A 20,030-nucleotide genomic window follows, 5' to 3' on the forward strand; every position below is an offset into this window, starting at 1 on the left:
ATGCTTATGACTCCCCAGTCTGCATCTCTACCCTCTTTCCTGGACTTTATGCCCATATTTCTAACCACACTTTATTTTTTCAGCAAATTTTTATGGAGTGTCTGCTCTGTGTTGAAGACGGTCTCTGCCCCATGAAGCTTACACCCCAGCCAAGGAGACCATCACTCAGCCCCCAGTCACACCACTAAGTCCTCAGTTACAATCATGATGAGGGCCACAAAGGAGAAGCCATGTCTACCTGGGAAGTGGACTGAATTCTTCTCCAGGTCGGGGGAGTGGATGGGGAAGGGGGGAAGAGGAGTGGGATGTAGCAGCTTGGGGCAGAGAGGGCACAGGGACTGAAGGCTGAGTCAGGAAGGAGTGGGTGAGTAAGCATGAGAGCTGAGAAGGTCGTGGAGGTAGTGGGCTGCAGGGAAGGCTGAGGGGAGAGGGGTGTGAAATGAGGCTGGAGATGATGAGGGGCCTTGAAGGACATGTTAAAGATGTGGGCAAAAGTCTGCAAGCTGGAGGAGGGTGTGAGCATATCTGTGCTTCTAAAAGATCACGCTCGCTGCTGCGTGGAGAAAAGGTGACGGGACTAAGTCTGAGTCAGGAGGCGATTGTGAGAGTTCATGCGGGTGGTGACTTTGCCTGGACTAGGGTTGTGGCAGCAGAATTAAACAGAACTGGCCAGATTCTAGAGGTACTTAGGAGATAAAATCTCCAGGATTTAGTGATAGATTTTGTGAGGGAGTAAGAAAGGGTTAGGTTAGAAAGAGCAGGGTGGGTGTTAGAGGACCGTGGAGAGGGTTGGAGGGACCTTCATCAGAGTAGGGAAGTAAGTCGACCAGGGAGTCATAGGAAGGTGATCAGGCAAGCAGGAGCAGCCCACCTGAGGTTGGAAACCATGAAGTCAGAGGGGGACCCATGTACCCCCATAGTGTGTTTTTCTCTAGAGAACTGGGTCTAGAGAAACCAAGTATTGAGTTCACTCAAGGTTGGGGTTTTACTGGGTAGACGTGATACAAAGGCAGAGAGGCAAGGACACCTGCTTATGTCTTGATATCCCCGGATGCTTCATTCTCAATATGCCTCAAATCCATTATCTCATTACTTTCTTCCCCAATGCTCCCCAAATCTGCTCCTCTTTCTAGATTCCTTACCTTGGTTAACAACAATACAATTATCCAATAATATCAGTAATAACAGTAATTTATTAAGCAGGTGATATCAGATGTGATACCAGATGTTTTAAAAGAATCATCTCCTCTGATCACCATAATAACTTTACGGAGTATGTGTTACCCATTTTACAGATGTGGAAACTGAGGCTCAGAGAGGTTACATAACTTCCTCAAGGTTTCTAGTAAATGGCAGTCAGGATGAAAAGTTAGGTCTGTATGAGTCCAAAGTCCTTCCCCTTTCTCCTCACTGCACCACCTTCAAGTTCCCTGCCTTATAACAACCTATCTTGGATTCTTTCCTTTTCCACCCTCCTACACAGGGTCAGTCATCACGTTCCGTTTGGTTTACGTCTGTCAAACCTCCTGTATCACTTGCTACTGCCTGCCATGCCCCTCCACCCCGGCTCTGCATCGCTGGCTGGATCCACCAGAGTGGAAGCTCCACAAGGGCAGGGATCATTATCTGTCTTGTTTTCTGCCGTATCCTCAGGGCCTAAAACAGTGTAGGCAAACACTAGGCTAACACTAAGTAGTGGTTGAGTCAAGAGATAAATGTCTATCAGAAGATAATTCTCCATGGGTGACTCAAGTTTCCGCAAGTCTCATGGGTAGAGGCATTGATGGCTTTTTGTTCCAGACTATCTTTTTGAGGAGGTTTGCATGGCAAACAGCCTTGAAAGATAGAGATAGTGTCTCCCCCATTGGAGGCCAGGTATATTTGCTGTCCAGTATAATAAAGATAATGTCTCCCTCAGGAGCAAAGGTTGGCAGGTTTGCTTGCATTATAAAAAGACTGGGGTTTCCTAAGCTTGGAGCTTCTCAGTATGTGCAGTATCACCTGGGCCCAGCCGCACATCCCTCCCATGGGACTTGGGGGTTAGAGAAACTGATTTGAATGCTAAGCTTATGCTACCTGCTGTGCTGTGAGTACGAAAGTCCTTTGTCTCTGGCCCAGGAGTCCTTTGTCTCTGGACCAGGAGTGAGATGCAAGGGTAAAATCTCAGAGTCTTCAGAATTCATGACAATGGTCCTACTGCCTTTCAGTAGAGCAACTGATACGGCCTCCATCTCCCATCCCTCCCAGACACCTGCCTCTAATGCCAAGGTCCCCTTAGTGTCCTCTAGAGCCGAGATAATTCATCCAGACTCCCCACACAGCCCTCCCAGGCCCTGAGGGATGGCTCCTACCTCCCTAACTGCACCTCCGCTCAGTCCACCCCTGCTCCAGCTCAGGCAGTCATCCCAACTGCACACCTTCTCCACTCTCTGGCACCTTTGCCCTTATCATGCTGTTCCCTCCACAAGGGTCATCCTTCACCCTTTCCATTGAAATCCTGTCCACCCTTCGCGGCCAGGATCCTGTCTCACCTCCTCCATAAGGCCTGCCCAGAGCTCAGTCACTCTCCGAGCTTCACTCACTTTATTCATCTTGTAGGGTCCTCCCATCCTTCTGTCTTGAATTGTGGCCTCCTGGGTAAACCCCACTCTGCCTCTCCCCGAGGTTCCATGCCTTCATCTCCCAAAGCGGTGATTTTCACAACTCCTGCAGCCCCTGGCATACAGTAGGAGCTCAATAGATGAGCGATGTATGGAGGAGTTGAACGGCACAGGGAAGGGTCTTGCAGAATGGTAGGAGGGAAGGACAGTGGAGTGGAAAAGTGTGGAGAAGAGAGTGAACAAAGGCATTGAGGTGGAAGTGGCTAGGGCAGGGGAATAACCACTTTGTCGGGGGTTGAGTTCATACCAGAAGGCCGAAAGAGATGCGCCTGGAAAGATGAAGGAAGTGAGGCCCAGGGCTCAGAGGGCTTCGGCCATGGGGCTCCCATTCCTCTTTGAGGTTAGAACCTGGTAATGCTCCAGAATCTGGGTCCCTTGGTCAGGGGCCTCCAGAGGCTGCTCCCGGGGCAGCCCCCCCGCCTCTCCTTCCCACCCCCTCTGTCTGGGTCGTCCATCAGAGCCTTGCTCACGGCCCCAGAGCCTCGCATTGACGCGGGCCCGTGCGTGAGTCAAGCCTGCGTCACGGCGCCCCGCCGCCAGGGTGGCCTTTCGCAAAACGAGGGGAACAGTGCGCGCTGCGCTCCGCCCCGCTCCGTTCCGCTCCGCAGAGCCGGCGCGGCCAGGGCGCAGGGAGGGTGGCCCTCGGCCCCGGTGCCTGCAGCCTCACGCGCTGCCTCCGCCGCGGGACCTGGGTTCCCGGACCGCTCCCCCGAGGCCCGAGCGCGCCGCGGGCGGGAGACGGGCAGGGACAAGCGGCGAGGAGAGGGAGAGAGGAGCGAGCGGAGTCTCCTGCGCCGGCGCGCGGCCCCGGGTCCCCTCCCAGCCCTGGCCGGGGCCCGTCGCCGCCACAGTCGGACTGCCCGTCGTGGGAGGGACTGTGCGCCCGCGACCCGTCGGGAACCGCAGCTGCTCGGTCGGAGTGCAGCGGCCGAGACCGCGCGACGGCCACGCGGGACAGGTGAGTCGCCGGCCGCGCCCCGTCTGGCTTTATGGGACCAGCCACCGCAACTTCAGCTATTCCGGCCCCGCCCCAGCCAGGGAGGCCTAAGGACCGAGGTGAGAGGCGGCGCTGCCGGGGTATCGACCCAACCTTGCGAGGGCCCCGGGCTCCTCCCGCCACTCCAGCCGCCGTTGCCTGGCGACGGAGCCCCGGGGCCAGCGCTTCTCGGGCGCTCCGGGGGTGCCCTGCGCTGCGCTCACGGTTGGACACCGGACTCCAGCTTCCGGGGCTAAGAGGGCCCAAGAACTCCGGAGGTAATCGGGCAGAGTTGCAGAGGCAAGCGCCCGCGGAGGACCGGGGAGGAGGCCCGGCCAGAATCGCCGCCTGGAGCTGCGCGCCCAGGGCGCAGTTCCCTCGGGGAGGCTCCTGCGCTGCAGGAGACCCCAGCCCCATCCGCTCGGCTTCAGGCCCGTGACCTTGACAGTAACATTGGCAAGAGAAGCAGAGCGCTCACGCGCGAGATGAATATTTAATTCTCAGTCTTGGGGCTGGTCCTCGCTGAATTCGGAGCTAGCGGGGAGCCCATCCTCCCTCGAGGAAAGCGCATCTGGGAACCGAATGGCGGATATGGGGGGCGTGCGCGGGGTGCAGGTCTGGAGGGGCCACCGCCTCGGGAGAGAGGCCTCTGCCACGTTTATACCTGTGCGCAGCGTGCTCTCTAGCGATGCTAGTGTGTCTAGCGCACAGTGCTCTGGGGAGGGCCGCTCCTGCAGGGGCGCGGTCTCCTGCTCTATCCTTTTAAAGCTCAAACAGCCCTGTCAGGGCTGCAAGTGTTCAGAAATCCCGAGGCCGCTCACCTTACAGGACCCAGTCGCTGTGACGCGGAGTTAAAAAGAAAAATTGTTCCCACTCCTCTTTCATTCATTGAGAAAAAATTTAACGGACCCTTTGGATTAGGAAATTTCTAACCAGAGCTACCTTTGGGGCAATTCCGCTGTGAGTATGAGGCAGGTGGGGTTGGGTTGGGGAGAGAAGTCAGGGGTGTAGAGAAGGAAGATTCTTTTGAGGGCACTGCCCCTGCCTGTTAACAGGAACTTTCAGGAACTAAGAAAATCCTGTAATGGCTTGCCCCAAAATTCAACCAAAACTTTAGTTATGCTGTGCTGGACCTACCGACTGATGTCTGAAGAACAGGGCCAGAGTGTGTGGAGGTTAACAGAGGGCTTCCTCCGTCTCATGCTCTGCTTGCATTATCCCATGGTCTGGTGAGGTGGGCCTCACCTGGGCAGGAAGAGCTTTGAGGTCACACCTGCTTGTCCTTGGCCATGGCCCATCCATGGGACCATGAGAAGCTCAGCTCCTCTGCTGGCTTTTTGTCTAATAGAGCAGCTGTGGCTAAGTAGGTGGGGAATTTCAGCAAATCCCTGCGTCTCAGCCTGGAGGGTGACTCAGTGTAGAAGGCAAATTGTGCCCACCAGCTCTGATTGGAGTGAGTGTGTTTGGCCTGAGTCACACACAGTCGTGTGTCAGCTGTTTGTGAGTTGAATGGAGTTTACCAGGACTTGTGAGTGGCAATGACCCAAGCTCTCAGTGTTTTGGAGTCACTGACCAAAGGTGAGCAAGTCTCCAGAATGAGCTAAGCAGAGCTCAGGCTGCCTGGCTGCTGGGCGAGGGTCCTGGAGCTCTGACCCCATGGGGAAAGTGAGCAGGGCCGGGTTGGGGGGGTGTTGGAGGAGAGGCTTGGCGGGGGGGGGGGGCCCTGTGATTTCAGTGAGAACTTGGCCCAGTGCTCTGCCATGTGCCAGCATGGGGTGACCTTGGGCAAGTCCCTTTACCTCCTGAGCCTTGGTTTCCTCAGCTGTGAAGCAGGGATGCCAGTGGTACCTTTTCTTTTTTTTCTTATTTTTGCGGTACGCGGGCCTCTCACTGTTGTGGCCTCTCCCGTTGCGGAGCACAGGCTCTGGATGCGCAGGCTCAGCGACCATGGCTCACGGGCCCAGCTGTTCCACGGCATGTGGGATCTTTCCGGACCGGGGCACGAACCCGTGTCCCCTGCATCGGCAGGCGGACTCTCAACCACTGCGCCACCAGGGAAGCCCCGCAGTGGTACCTTTTCTGCAGGCTTATTTTTGAGACCAGTGCTAGACATGTAGCAGATGCTCGTTAAATGTTAGTTCCCCGCCCCTTTCCTTATGGGCCTTAATCAGAAGTGATTCTTTCTCTTCCTGTCCTTGTTTCTTGGTGTGAGAGGGGGCGTGGAGACAAATGAAAGTGGCAGGGCTTTCCATGTGGTTAAGAAGGACGCATAACTCACCTTCAAACTGACCTATTCCAACCCTTAGGTCTCCCCTGGGAGACCCTGAATGGGGAAGCCTGAGTAAGAGCAGTACTATGGTGGGTGGAGTGGAAGGTGGGGGGTGAGAGGGGCTGTGCTGGGTCTGCTGGGTGCCCTTGGTTGCCTACAGTTGCTTCAGGGTGAGACTCTAGCACAGGCTTTGACTCCTGAGGATTGTTCATGGCTGTGGCCTACACCCAAGTTGCAGCACTCGCTAAACTTCACGGGTCCCTGCTCTTTGATCAGGTCTTGCCATCCCCCTCCGCACCTGTCCTGTCCATAATGGAGTTGGGAGCTGCAGAAGAACAGTCCAGGGGAGGCTAGGCTGGCCTTCCTGGAGAGGAAAGGAGTGTATCTCCTGCCTTTCCCGAAAGATCCTGGGCCACTGGCTCCCTCCTGTAATATGTCTATTACATATTGGTGCTGAGCTAAGATGTGTGCACCTTAAGAGCAAAGGAAATATGGGGATCCCCAGGGCAGCAGGAAAGAAGCCATGCTGACCCAGGGGACTCCAGTCTGCTTCTGGAAATGTGCGTGTGTTTGTGTGTGTGTGGGTGATACGGGAACCCTGGAATCACTGCCCTCCCGATTGGACCTGGGAGCAAATTCCAAGGATGATAAATACAGAGATGGGAGGATTCCTAAGAAGCAAGTTCCTTCTGCCTGTGCAGCATCCCTTCCCTGTGCTCCTTCCTGTCCAGGTTTGCTGCAGCAGGACAATTCATCATGAAGCCCTTCAAAGCTGCTAAGATAAGCAGCAGAACAGTTTAAAAGGAAGATGGATTTTGTGTTTTTTGTTTTTTGTTTTCCTGAAAACCAGGTCTGAGTTATTGCTTTGCTCTCAGGCTGGGCTGCAAGAAGTCCTCACAACAAAATATCCGGGGCACCAGAATGGAAAAACTCTGTTAGCCCGTACAAAGTTCTTTTATAGCAGCGCTCTCCTGACTGCTGTCCCAGGCTTCCAGAGGTCAGAAGCACGGAACCGCAGGTAGATCTGTGTTAGTGCGCTGCCCCGAACGCAGGTGGGATGGTGATCTGTGGGGAAATGCCTACTTGGCCTGCTTTTAGGAGGGCCAGGTGCTGGGTTCCAGCAGCTCACTCGGTGCTTGGCACACAGGAATAACATCCAGGTTTTTATTGAGGCTTGTGCTAAGTGCTTTATTCATACACTATCTCGTTTAACCTTCGCTACAGTCCCAGGAGGCATATTACTGCTCTCAGCAGTTTACAGATGTGGGACTTGAGGTTCAGAGAGGTTAACTAATTTGCTCAAGGTCACACAGTAGTGAATGGCAACCTGAGAATTTGAACTCAGGTCTGTCAGATTCCAGACTTCATGCTCTTGATGTCTATGTGATGTGTCTCTATAATAAGTTCTTAATAAATGTTGCTGACAACCTAGGCATTTACCCAGATGAGCTTGTCTAAACCTGTGAGTTTGGTTCTTTAAGCTGGTGCCCTGAGAAGGGGGTATGAGCCTCTACTAATGGGAAATTGGTAGAGAATGAACATATCTCAGTTTCTGAGTTTATGTGGTTCCAGGTAGATTGGAATCCTGAAGAACATCCCAGGCTCCATCTTGTCCTGTCCTGTGCATCTTTCTCTTCCTGACCTCTGCCACCCCTGACCTCATTCCCTTAAAGTTTGTCCAAGTCTGGGCTTGGTTCTGGGAGCGGTGAGGGTAGAGTCAGAGCAGATTGGAGGTTGCCCTGAGGATTTCTGTGTCTGCAGAATCAAGGACAGCCAGTCGCTGGTGGGAGCTCTGATGTGTCAGGTTTCTCTGCTGGACAGGGTGTGCTAGGGACCTGCAGCCGTTTCTGGTGAGGTCCCAGACCCCAGAGCAAAACTGCTAACACTCCAAGGTTATTTACAGCAGCTGCGGCATGGGCTGCCCAGAGGGATGTTGCTTGCTTCCTGGTCCTATCCTGTGGAGCCCACTCTCTTTATCCTTGGGGCTCCACCACTTACATCCTTGGCTGTTCTGGGAAACTTGGCATCCTCCTGGCTCTCCATCTCCTCTCTCTCTCTGAGAAATCACCTGGAGGAATAGGCCCATACTGTCCTAGCCTGCCTGGCATCTTCAAACCACCTTTGATCACCGTGGGGAAGTTTCTGAAAGTGAGGGTGGATAGTTAGAATGTAAGCATCTCCTCCACCCCCAGCAGACAAAGAGGTTTTCCCAGGAACCCTTGCTCCACAGGCAGCCATTTTGAGGAGGTACAGCCTTGGGGTAATTCTCTCCCCCCATCTCCCATCCCCCATGAGTAATTTTAAAAATTAAAACATGGTTCATCTCTGGATAAATCCAGTTATTTAAGAAAAATATAATTAGGTATTCACTGTGTACAGAAAACTCACATGTGAGAACATAAACTCAGATGCAAGATGGATTACTGTACCAAATTATTCTCACATTTAAAACCAGGTATATATTGTTAGAGAATAATTTTGGGTCAGGTGAGGCCTGGGCAGCCTGAGTCCCCAACTTGAGTTGAGACGGAAAGCGCTTTTGCTCTGAGGCCTCCTGTGGAGTGAGGGTGGGGCGAGCAGGGCCAGAGGAAGTAACACCCCAGCTCCCAGGCCCGGGGTCATCGCATCAGCTGCATTTGACCCACTGAGCTGCCACTCTGTCTTCCAGGGCCTGCCCACAGTTCATTTGAAGATAACAAGTTGCCTCTCGAGGTGTTCCATCATTTCTAATTTAATTACTGGTTTAATTAGAACTTCCATTGGATTCTTTGCACCACTGCTTTGCCACCTATTATTTCACTTGCAAATAGAATCTGTTGGTCCCCACCCCAAATTCCTTCCTGCTGGTTGCATTTTCTCTTTAATTATAAGACTTCTGGGCTCTGTGGTTTTAAATCCAACTCCAGGTCAGTAGTGCTGTTTGAGAAAGTTACCATTCAGGAGATGTGAACAGTCACCTGGTGGAATGGCTCCAGCAGGTGCTGCCAGGTGAGTATTCAGGGAGGACGTGGACCTCCTCTCCCTGGGGGTTCTACAGGGCGGAGAGCAAGCGTGCTCCTCTGCTGGGCAACCCGGCACTGGCTCCCAGAATGGCCTGGTGGATGCTGTCCACGGTCCTGGCACACCGCTGAGACAACCTGCCTGCTAGTAATTCAGGGACTCCTTTAGAACCACTGGTAGGAATCTCCTTGACCAGTCCCCAAATTGTATTATGCCTCTAGCTTTGGGAAAGGGCCCAACCAAGTGAGGAAGCTCCTGACCTCAGGGAGGAATGATGGTAGATGGACTTGTTCCATTGTTGACTTGCTGAATGAGGTTCACGTATGTCACTTTGCAGTGTGGCATGGTGCATTGGAGAACGTCCTAACCAGGGCCCCAGAGGGGTGGCATGAGGCCCAGAAATAATGATGCCTTCATTCCTTGGAATAGCCTTGAGTGGCCTAGGGTGGTGAAGCCTCCTCCGTTTACCCCAGTGTGCCATAGCCGTATTCTCTTCTCTGTGTGTCATCTCATGTGGAAGGGTGTAAAGCACCAGTGTATTGGAAAGAGTATGGGCTATCGAGTGACGTAGACCACAGTTTGGATTCCCTCTCCTCCGCTTCATGGCTCAGTAATCTTGTACATGGTAGTTAGCTTCCCTTAGCTTACGCTTCTTCATCTGTAAAATGAGAATTCCATTTTATCCCAAGTTTATTTTTTTGGGGGGGGCGGTAAACATATGTAAGCACAGCAGGTCTTCAAACATATGTGCTCCCTCCGCTGTGATCTCAGGTGTCCTGCTGGGAGTGTTTTTCTGCCCACCCCTCCACAAAGCCGCACTGAAGCCTGGTGAGGAAAGAGACACAAACGTTTCTGGTTCTCAGGAAAGAGACATCACGTTGGGAGTGTAATTAAGGGTTTCTGATCACTATTCCTTCAAGTGCTCTTCACAGTCTGGTGGGTAACTCAGGTAATTGGACACCCTTGATTCCTTCTGTCTCTCTCTGAGACAAGAGAAAATAGTGACTTTAAGAAAATCCAGGTCAGTGGATTTGGGCAGTAGCTGTGAGGACCCATCTGTCACCACTGTGGGCCTCCCATGAATAAGAAAAGAAGGGAGTGAGGCCTTCACTCGTTGCTCCTGGACTTTTTATTTTCACAACTGATTTAAAAAAATTTTTTTTTCCAAATCAGGACAGTCTCATGGATCTTCTGTTTGGGGCCTGTGTGCACTTCAGCACCCTGGGGTCCTCTGTTTCCCTCTCTCTTTAAAACCTAAACCTTATCCAACAGCCAGCCCAGGTCACCACCATCTCTAGCCTACCGTCCCCCCTTTTTCTTTTTTTTTTTTTTTAATTTATTGACGTATAGCTGATTTACAACATTGTGTTAATTTCTGCTGTACAGCAAAGTGCTTCGATTATACACACACACACACACACACACACATATATATATATATACATTCTTTTTCATATTCTTTTCTATTATGGTTTATCACAGAATATTGAATATAGTTCCCTGTGCTATACAGTAGAACCTTGCTGTTTATTCATTCTATATATAATAGTTTGCGCCTGCTAATCTCAAACTCCCAATCCATGTGCTTTTAAATTTGTACTATACTGATCTATTTAAAAACAGTCAGGTGACATCAGTCCCCTGCTCGAAAACTGCCAACAGCTTCCTGTTATCCTTGAGCGGAAACCCAAACTCCTTTCTGTGGCCCACGGGTCCTGCCTGCTCGGGTTGCCAGTTATCCTCCTGTCTCAGCACCTCCCACTCTTCCCTGGCTCAGGACGCACTAGACACAGGGCCCTTCCTTCTAGTCCTTGAACTCACCAAGTGCTGCTCCTGCCTCAGGGCCTTTGCACTTACTGTTCCCTCTGCCCTGAATGCTTTCCCAGGATATCCACATGGCTTATTCTCTCACACTATCAGGTCTTCATCAGAGTTGCTTTCCTAACTCCTCTACATATTGTAGCATCCCTACCTCACTCCATCCCTGCTGTATTATATATTTACTTGTCATCACTATGGATACAGTCTGTGCCTATATATACAATATTAATTACACATTTGTCTGGTTTTTATTTGTCCTCTGCACTGTAATATACATCCCCCAGGGCAGGGACATTATTTGCTCTGTTCTCTGCTGTACTAGGACAGGACGTGGTGCATAGTTAGTGTTCAGTACATATCTGTTGAAGGAAGTAAAGGACAGGAGGGAGAGAGAGAGGGAGGGAAAATATAGAGAGGAATTTTTAAAGTCCCATATTTCAGCAGTATCCCTAGTTCGTGGGAGTTTCTGGGCGTTTTTCCATTCTCCTTCAGCCCAAGAGGGGAGTGGGAAATCAGTCGGAGCTCCAAGCACCTGCATCCCCCACCAGCCCCACACATCCTCAGGTACCTGCACGCTTGTTCCACACCAGTTCCTGGCCATTTCGGGACTGTGGGTGGTTGGGCCTCTGTTCCTGGTTGGACCCATTTCCCCCATGTTCTCACGAGGAGGGGCAGCTGGTGTGGGTTTATGGTGTGGCCCCTGCGTTATATCATTTTATCCTCATGACAACCCTGTGAAGTCAGAGCCTCAGCCCCATATTTTCAGGTCCAGAAACTGCAACCAAAGGAGAAGGTGTACTTCCCCAAAGACTCACAACTTGTAAGTGGCAGCAGAACTCAGACCCAGGTTTCCCTGGGTCCAAAACCCATGATCTTTCTGGGACGGTGCGGTGGTTGAGAGATTCTGGAGTCGTCCTGTGTTGGTTGGGACTTCGGGCCTCCGCTGTTTGACTGTGTGCCGTATTTCATCAATTCCAAGCTGTGATCTTGCATGGTGTCACATCCTAAAATTAGGGTGTGCAATCAACAACGTCTCAGATTTGCTGTTGGTCAGGTGGAGTGGTGACCTAGTTGGGTGAAAACCTTCCATGGACACTTTCTGGTAAGTTCAAGAAAGTACCAGCACCAGAGGAGCTTAAGTTCAATGAAATATAGGTAATTCATCCCTCTGAACCTCTACTTCTTCATCTGTAAAATGGGGATAAGCGAGGCACCAGCCTCATACAGTTATTGGTGGGGTTAAAGGAGATGCTGTCTGCTCTACACAGTGGCTGCTATGGAGTTGACCCTCAAGAGGTATCACTTATGTGCTGCTGTTGTCATTGTCATTATTACCACCTCACTCTGCCCTCAGCAACCTATATTCTAGTGCAAGGCTCAGGCATCTGTGGGGCAGCCGTGGTACTGCTCTTGCTTGTACACCCACTGGGCGTGCATTTCCCCCTCACATGATATGGTAGAACTGAACCAAACGATTTTGTTGGCACTGGCCCCGCCCACATTCTCCAGTGCCAGTTCCTGCCCCTGTGGACCATCTGCCCCTTTTCCTGCTTTCTTTCCTCCTTGACTAAGAAAACAAAATACCAGCTGCAGAGAACACGCTCAGCAAATGCAACAGGAAGGTGAGACGGGCTGCAGGAGATTCCACTGGCTCCTTTGCCTGTTTGTTGTTTGGTATGGTCCACCAGCCTCAGAAACGCTCCATGCCAAGACTGTGCCCGTCCGGTGTTTATTTCTCTCTGGTGAGGGTGGATCCTGTCTGCAAAGTGGAGAAAAGGAGGCACAAATCATGGCTCCTTTATAAAAGGCAAAAAGTCAATGAGCGACGGTCAGGCTTCTTAGTTTACCTTAGCTTTAAACTGCCGCTTGGGGCATCAGATGCTCTTGGGATCAGGATGTCCTGTCAGAAAATGGGGAAAATTTGAAGCTGGAAAATTACATCAGACCCTAGAAAATTGGGGGAGTTCAAAATACTTTAATTCATTAATTCACGCACTCACTTCATTCATATTTGTTGAGCACGTGTGGTAGTAAGTCACCAGGATTTGGCCTTGCAGAAGCAAAGATGCTGTCAATCTGGATAAGGACAGGAGACCACAGCACAAACCCAGCAAATCTGTGAAATGGAGTCAGAAACAACCATCCTATTGATTTGACTTCTCAGTAAGCTTCTCTTGCGCTTTCTCCTTCTATGCATGTGGTAACCAGATGCAGTTGGTAGGTAAGCGCTGTTCCCTACTTTCCAGATGAATAAGGAACAGAAAGCTGTCTTCCAAGGCCTGGGGTCCCCCTGACATGTGCTGCAGGGCTGTGCCGGATTAGAGCCCCTGGCTGGGCAGGCGACTTCTGGGAGGTTTACCGCCTCTTCTCTAGTCAGAGCTATTAGCTCTTCGCCCTGGCCTCTTTGTTTCAAAGGCAAAGGCAGTGGTTCAGATTTCAACATAGGAAGCGGGTTGTTCTTGGAGGGTAGGCAGGCAGAGACCCTGGAGCATCTGTAAATACCACATTCTGTCTGGTGTGCCAGGCCCTGCTGGGCCCGGGGCAGGCAGGAGGGGCACAAAGCTGAATACACCTTGGGTCCTGCCCTCAGGGAGCCTTGTGGTTAGAAAAGGAATCGGGCCTGTAAACAGCTAGCTATGCTAGAAAGCCAAATGGTAAAAGTGTCAAATAGTCTTATAAAGAGCGTGCTGAGGAGAGAGAAAGGAATACTCGTTCTTACTTAGAGGACTGCGGAAGGTGTCACAGGTGAGACGGTGGGCCTCGAGCTGGGCCGTCAAAGACTAGAAGGGAGTGGTGGGTGGGCAGGGGAGGTGGAAGGGGGCCCAGAGGAGGAGCTGCACGTGTCTTGGCCAGGGCAGTGCGTTGGCAGTGGGTGCAGAGGACGTGGTACCCAAGAAGCCGCCTCTGAAGGCCTGGAGGAGAAGTGAGCTGGGAGCCTGTCGCCGGCCTCTAGTGGAGAGAAGTTCTGAGCTAGAGCATGAGGGGTGGGAAAGGACAGATCTGAACCCACTGATAGGAATTTGCGATGTGGGCATGAAGGGTGAAGGAGGGAGAGGCTAGGAATGGTGCTGGGTCCCTGCCCGTGCGTCCTGGGCAAGAAAACTCAAGGCGGGTGGCCAGCAGGCCCATCAGGACCAGTTTGCCCCACGTGACTGCCAGAGGTTCCAGTAAGACAATTAAAAATAATTTGGAGGATAATTTGGGTCTCTGATAACAGTCTGACCTGTTTCGGGCTCAGTGGAAGCCCAGAGGCTCTGAGGTAATTAGGAAAACTGTGTGGGCCACCACCGCTTGTCACCTGGAAATCAGGAAGCTGTCAAGTTCCCTGAGAGAAAGGGGCCCGACCTTGCTTCCTTCTCACCACCGCTTAGTCCTGAGTTGGACCTTGGCAGTATGGTGCGGGGAGCTGGGTGTTCTCCACGGCTTTCCTCTGCTGGGGGCTCTCACGGCTTCCCTGTGGTGGAGGTTTGCATTTATGAATGTGCAGCACCCTCTCCAGAGCCCCCCGACCCAAGAGCAGCAAAACTGGGCACGGCCCCTGGGGCTCAGTGAAGCCAGCACTCGAGATCTGTGGTCCCCTTGGCTCCTATATCCCCAAGATGGCAGCTTGTCCACTCAGCTCCCCCGGGGTCTCCCTTGGAAAATAAGTGGCTCCCTTGAGTTTGTCCCTTGAGGTATCTGATACAAACTTAACCGACCCCAGGAGGCAGGTGCTCAGAGGGTCCCCCGCCCCCTCTCTGGCTGCTGTCGAGTGGAGGGGCCTCTGGCTTGGCTTTGGTTTCAGGGTGAGCAGCCACCCCCTTGGGGTAATTGCTGAGCGCTGTGCTTGAAAAGTTGTGGAGCCATCAGTCCTCTGGCAGGAGATATTTTTACCTGTCTGCCTCCTAGTGGCACTATTTTTTTCTCTTTATAAGAAGATTCACAGTTCACTCACTGGTCCTGCTTCTCTCACATGTGCTATTCTGAGCCGTAAGCTGCATCTGTTGCTAAGCGACAGATCTGGCACCAAGCGCTTTCTTGGCATTCGAGCCCCTCTGCATTCTGCTTTAAGTAACTGAGGTGTTCCTTTCCGAGAGTATCATGGACTGACGCGCTGCTTGGGAAAGCAACTTTATAACCCACCCCCAACTACTACAGGGTGATGATCTGAGTACGACTGGGTTGGCTGTCAAAGCATCCCCACAGTGCACCAGTGAGCTCTCAGCTGGCAGAGGGTGGCCTGACAGACCAGCCCAAGGACCTGCAGTGTCTAGTGCCTGGGGCTGGTCACCCCTTGCCCACACGCACGTGCAGGAGGGGCACTCCCTGGAGAGATGCAGAGCTGAAAGAGCTTCAGAGATCATCCAGACCAAGTCATTTCACACACAGGGAAACTGAGGTCCAGAGAGGTCAGGGTGATGGTGCCAATTTGCACGGTTGGCTGGTGGTTGGTCAAGACCAGCACCGAGCCAGCCTCCCACTGTTTGGATCTTGGCTGGCTCCACGGTCCGCAAAGGCAGGGGCAGAGAGGAATCTGCTCCCCCCACCCTGGGTTTTCTCTGATCCTGGCGCTTGTCCCCAGCAGTGCTTCGGGGTCCCTGGCTGGTACACATTGGATTCCTGGGCCCTGGTCTGAAAGCTCACCTTTCCCCACAGACGGCCTCCAGGCTTCAGGGAACTAGTGCGGGCAGGGAGGGAGGGTTGTTCTGAGTCGCTGCTGCCACCTTCCCTTTAAAGGCACGGAGAGAGCACAGGAGTGAGGACACCTGGGTGCTGAGAGCCGTGTGATGTGAGCCATGCCCTGTCCCACCCTGGGGCATAGCTGTCCAGCTCACTTCCCGGGCCGGGCTGTGAATCCGAGATGATAAGAAGAGGTGACGTTTGTGAGCGCTTGGTGGGGGCCGGTCCCCTTCTGAGACCTGTACAACCTGTCCTCCTCATGACATTGCAGAGTGAGCACTGCTCTCCTCGCTGATGCTAAGGAAACGAGCTCAGTAAGGTGAAGAAGCTTCCCAGGCCGGCAGTTGGTAAGGAGCGAAGCTGAGATTCGAACCCAGGCAGTTCGGCTTCGGAGCAGAATCACCCCATACTGTGCCCATAGACTGTGTAAAACATGTTTTTAAATGGTTTCAAACTATTGCAAATTTGAGCTATAGTTTGAGTAATAATACTGCTAGACTTTACTATGCGGCCATGTTTTTATCAGTAATAACCTTACTGATCTTTGGGCCCAGGATCTGGCGCCGCATGGCCTGTACCTGCTTCCCTTTGACCCTGGGGCAGGTGAGTGGGCCTGGGCTTCGCAGGGTGCGGGGCCACCAGCCTCAGGGTGCTGTCACTTCTCGCAAACAGAAAAAGACATCTCTGAGCTGGTGGTGTTGCAAAATGCTCTCCACCCTCCACCCCACCCCCCCCCCCCCCCCCCCGCCCGCAAACTCATTTTGGCTTTTCCTGAGGAGAAACAGGGCATTTATGTAACAAAATATAAATAGGGGGACTTACATATTTTTAAATGAATAAAGGCAAACAACACCAGGCTTCCAGGTAGCAGCCTCTGTCATTTGGGTCCTTCCTGGTGTCAGGCCCTGCACTAGGCACTTGGTATGCATCTGCTCATGGAATCCTCACGCAGCCCTGCCCGGGAGGCAGGAACTGTCATTAGGTAGAATATTTTCACCCAAGAGGGAGCCTGATGCTCGCAGAATTCAAGTGAGGTGGCTGCCCCCTCCCTCGGCACCAGCTGATGTCTTTTTTTTTTTTCTTTTTGCCATGGTTTCCTTTTTTTTTTTTTTAAACATCTTTGTTGGAGTATAATTGCTTTACAATGGTGTGTTAGTTTCTGCTTTATAACAAAGTGAATCAGTTATACATATACATATGTTCCCATATCTCTTCCCTCTTGCGTCTCCCTCCCTCCCACCCTCCCTATCCCACCACTCTAGCTGGTCACAAGCCACCGAGCTGATCTCCCTGTGCTATGCGGCTGCTTCCCACTAGCTATCTATTTTACGTTCGTAGTGTATATATGTCCATGCCACTCTCACTTTTTCACAGCTTACCCTTCCCCCTCCCTGTGTCCTCAAGTCCATGCTCTAGTAGGTCTGTGTCTTTATTCCTGTCTTACCCCTAGGTTCTTCATGACCTTTTTTTTTTAGATTCCATATATATGTGTTAGCATATGGTATTTTTCTCTTTCTGACTTAACTTCACTCTGTATGACAGACTCTAGGTCCATCCACCTCACTACAAATAACTCAATTTCGTTTCTTTTTATGGCTGAGTAATATTCCATTGTATATATGTGCCAGTTCTGATTTATCCATTCATCTGTTGATGGACACTTAGGTTGCTTCCATGTCCTGGCTATTGTAAATAGAGCTGCAATGAACATTTTGGTACATGACTCTTTTTGAATTATGGTTTTCTCAGGGTATATGCCCAATAGTGGGATTGCTGGGTCATATGGTAGTTCTATTTGTAGTTTTTTAAGGAACCTCCATACTGTTCTCCATAGTGGTTGTATCAATTCACATTCCCACCAACAGTGCAAGAGTGTTCCCTTTTCTCCACACCCTCTCCAGCATTTATTGTTTCTAGATTTTTTGATGATGGCCATTCTGACCGGTGTGAGATGATATCTCATTGTAGTTTTGATTTGCATTTCTCTAATGATTAATGATGTTGAACATTCTTTCATGTGTTTGTTGGCATTCTGTATATCTTCTTTGGAGAAATGTCTATTTAGGTCTTCTGCCCATTTTTGGATTGGGTTGTTTGTTTTTTTGATATTGAGCTGCATGAGCTGCTTGTAAATTTTGGAGATTAATCCTTTGTCAGTTGCTTCATTTGCAAATATTTTCTCCCATTCTGAGGGTTGTCTTTTCATCTTGTTTATGGTATCCTTTGCTGTGCAAAAGCTTTGAAGTTTCATTAGGTCCCATTTGTTTATTCTTGTTTTTATTTCCACTTCTCTAGGAGGTGGGTCAAAAAGGATCTTTCTGTGATTTATGTCATAGAGTGTTCTGCCTATATTTTCCTCTAAGAGTTTGATAGTTTCTGGCTTTACATTTAGGTCTTGAATCCATTTTGAGTTTATTTTTGTGTGTGGTGTTAGGGAGTGTTCTAATTTCATACTTTTACATGTAACTGTCCAGTTTTCCTACCACCACTTATTGAAGAGACTGTCTTTGCAGTTGCTGGGGTGGAGGCGTCCAGGGTGGAGGGCAGGGGCTTTGAAGTCAGACAGACACTTCATTCATTCACTCGCACACTTAACATACATCTCCTGATGTATACGCCTCTGCTCCGATGTCCCCTCCTCAGAGATGCCTTTCCAGACCATAATATAGCAGCCCTCCAGCTCGCGAGCCACCCCACTCTCTACCCCATGTTATTGTCTTTATAGCAAAAATCACCACTGGCTATTTTATCTGTGTATTTCTTTCTCTAGTATCTGGCCTTTCCACTAGAAATATAACCTCCGCAAGAGGAAGCCCTTGGCTTATTTTGTTTGCTGCCGTATCCCTCACACCTGGAACAGAGCCTGCTACAGAGAAGGCACTCAGTTAATGTATGTCAAGTCAATGAATGAGTGAGTGAATGAATGAATGAGTGAATGAAATGGGCTCTCAAACCCGGGCCTCTCTGACTTCAAAGCCCCTGCCCTTTACCATGAGAGACGACTGTCTTCTTCCAGTGTCCCACCCCCCTTGCTGCTGAGTCTGACCCAGTGGCTTTGGGCAATTCACTTCCTCTCTCTGGGCCTCAGTTTCCTCATATATAAAATGAGAATGTTGCTAGGATCCCTCAAACTTGAATATTCCAAATGTTGGACTCTGCTGTCACATGAGCATATTCACTGGGCACAGACGGTTCTAGTCATGATGGAAAGCCAGCCCAGTGTCTCAGCTTGCAAGTTTGCAGCAGCACTTTGCTTCCTGCAAACCCAATGGCCTGGGAGGACCCCGGGCCCCCGTCCTGCAGTGCAGGATGTTCGTGCACATCAGTGATGTCTTGGGAAGGAGGAAGAAGCTTATATTGAGCTGATGCCTGTGGTTTCCATGATGCTGCTGCGGGTATCCTTCTCTGGATTTACCAGAAGGTGTTCATTTTGTCCTTGAGCCCACTTAGTTTAAAATGGTGCCCTTCCTCCCCTCCCCCCCGCTTCTCATGCTGGTGACCAGAGCTGCCACTCACTAATCTATTTATGGGGAAATTAGAGAATTTATGTTCTCTGATCGGTCAGCCTCAAGGTAAATTCTGCAGACTTGCAGGAATCCCCCTCGGTTTTCTCCAGTCGTGGCAAGATGAACAGTACGTCATATCTAACGCACAGCAGATTGTTCCGATCAGATCCTGCTTCAGGCTGGTACCTGTAGAGAGGCTCTGGGCTAAGGTACCTGGTGATTGTGGTTGCAGGAGGGACCCACCCTCACCCTGCTCCCCATCTCTAGTTTTTAATAAAACTCTTGACGTAAGCTGAGGAGAGATGGGGTAGCTGGACAAGCAACCACTGCATGTGCCTTAGGTTTTGTCCTCCATTTGAGAGCCTGGGGACGGGGACCTACTGACTGTGGAGGGGGAGGGGCTTGTCCTGGCGGCCCAGGCAAGAGCACAGGCCTCCGCCTTGCACAACTCCTGCGGGCACCATCGGCTTCTGTAGCACAGGCGCCGTAGCAGCCCGGGGGGAGGCTGAGGGCTGGAGGGGCCGCAGACACAGAGTCCCACCTTGGAGCACCCTCCAGGACGTGATGGAGTGTTCAGCTGGCCCACTGTAAAGTGGAGCCCAACACAGAGCTACATTTCTTGTAGGGAGTTCTGAGGTCTTTCAGGCAGGCTGGCTCTGTCCCAGTCACTCCAAAGCCCAAGACCCTGAGGTGGAAGGGGACAGTCCCTAAAGAATCACTGTCCCCCTTAGACGAGGAGAGCAGGGAAGTGTCACCTGCTTGTGTGGTCCGAGGCCTGGCCTGGGGAGGGCTGGCTAACCCCACAGACCAGGGTGGACAGTTGTCCCCATTTGCCGGACCTCCTAGCTTCATTACGTGTGTAACGGGATCTGGCCAGCCAGGTCTCCTTGAAGGTCCTTGTGGCTGGAGTCAGCCAGGAGGTTTGGGTCAAGCCCAGCAGGACGGGCATCCCTGCACGTTCCGCTACAGAGGGACCTTGCCCAAGAATTCAGGTGGCACGTGCGAGGAGAACAGAGGCAGCTCCTTCCCTTAGTAATGGCAGAGCCGGATAATTTACATCCCTAGAAAGATGCAGGGCAACTGCCGGCCGGGGTGTATGTGGTCTAATTTTAAATCCTCCAACCTCCCCTTAATGAGGA

General features: G+C 51.4%; 1 protein-coding gene across 1 annotated transcript in view; it reads left to right on the forward strand.

Moving 5' to 3' along the window:
- The first annotated feature begins 3,206 nt into the window (after positions 1 to 3,206).
- The window catches only part of SLC6A17 (solute carrier family 6 member 17), a 49,864-nt gene continuing 33,040 nt past the window's right edge, over positions 3,207 to 20,030 (forward strand). The window contains exon 1 of the mRNA XM_032645493.1: positions 3,207 to 3,618. The gene's annotated coding sequence lies outside the window, so the exon portion shown is untranslated. The remainder of the gene's footprint in view (positions 3,619 to 20,030) is intronic.

Source organism: Phocoena sinus, chromosome 1 (assembly GCF_008692025.1).
Source record: "Phocoena sinus isolate mPhoSin1 chromosome 1, mPhoSin1.pri, whole genome shotgun sequence".
Taxonomy (NCBI): domain Eukaryota; kingdom Metazoa; phylum Chordata; class Mammalia; order Artiodactyla; family Phocoenidae; genus Phocoena; species Phocoena sinus.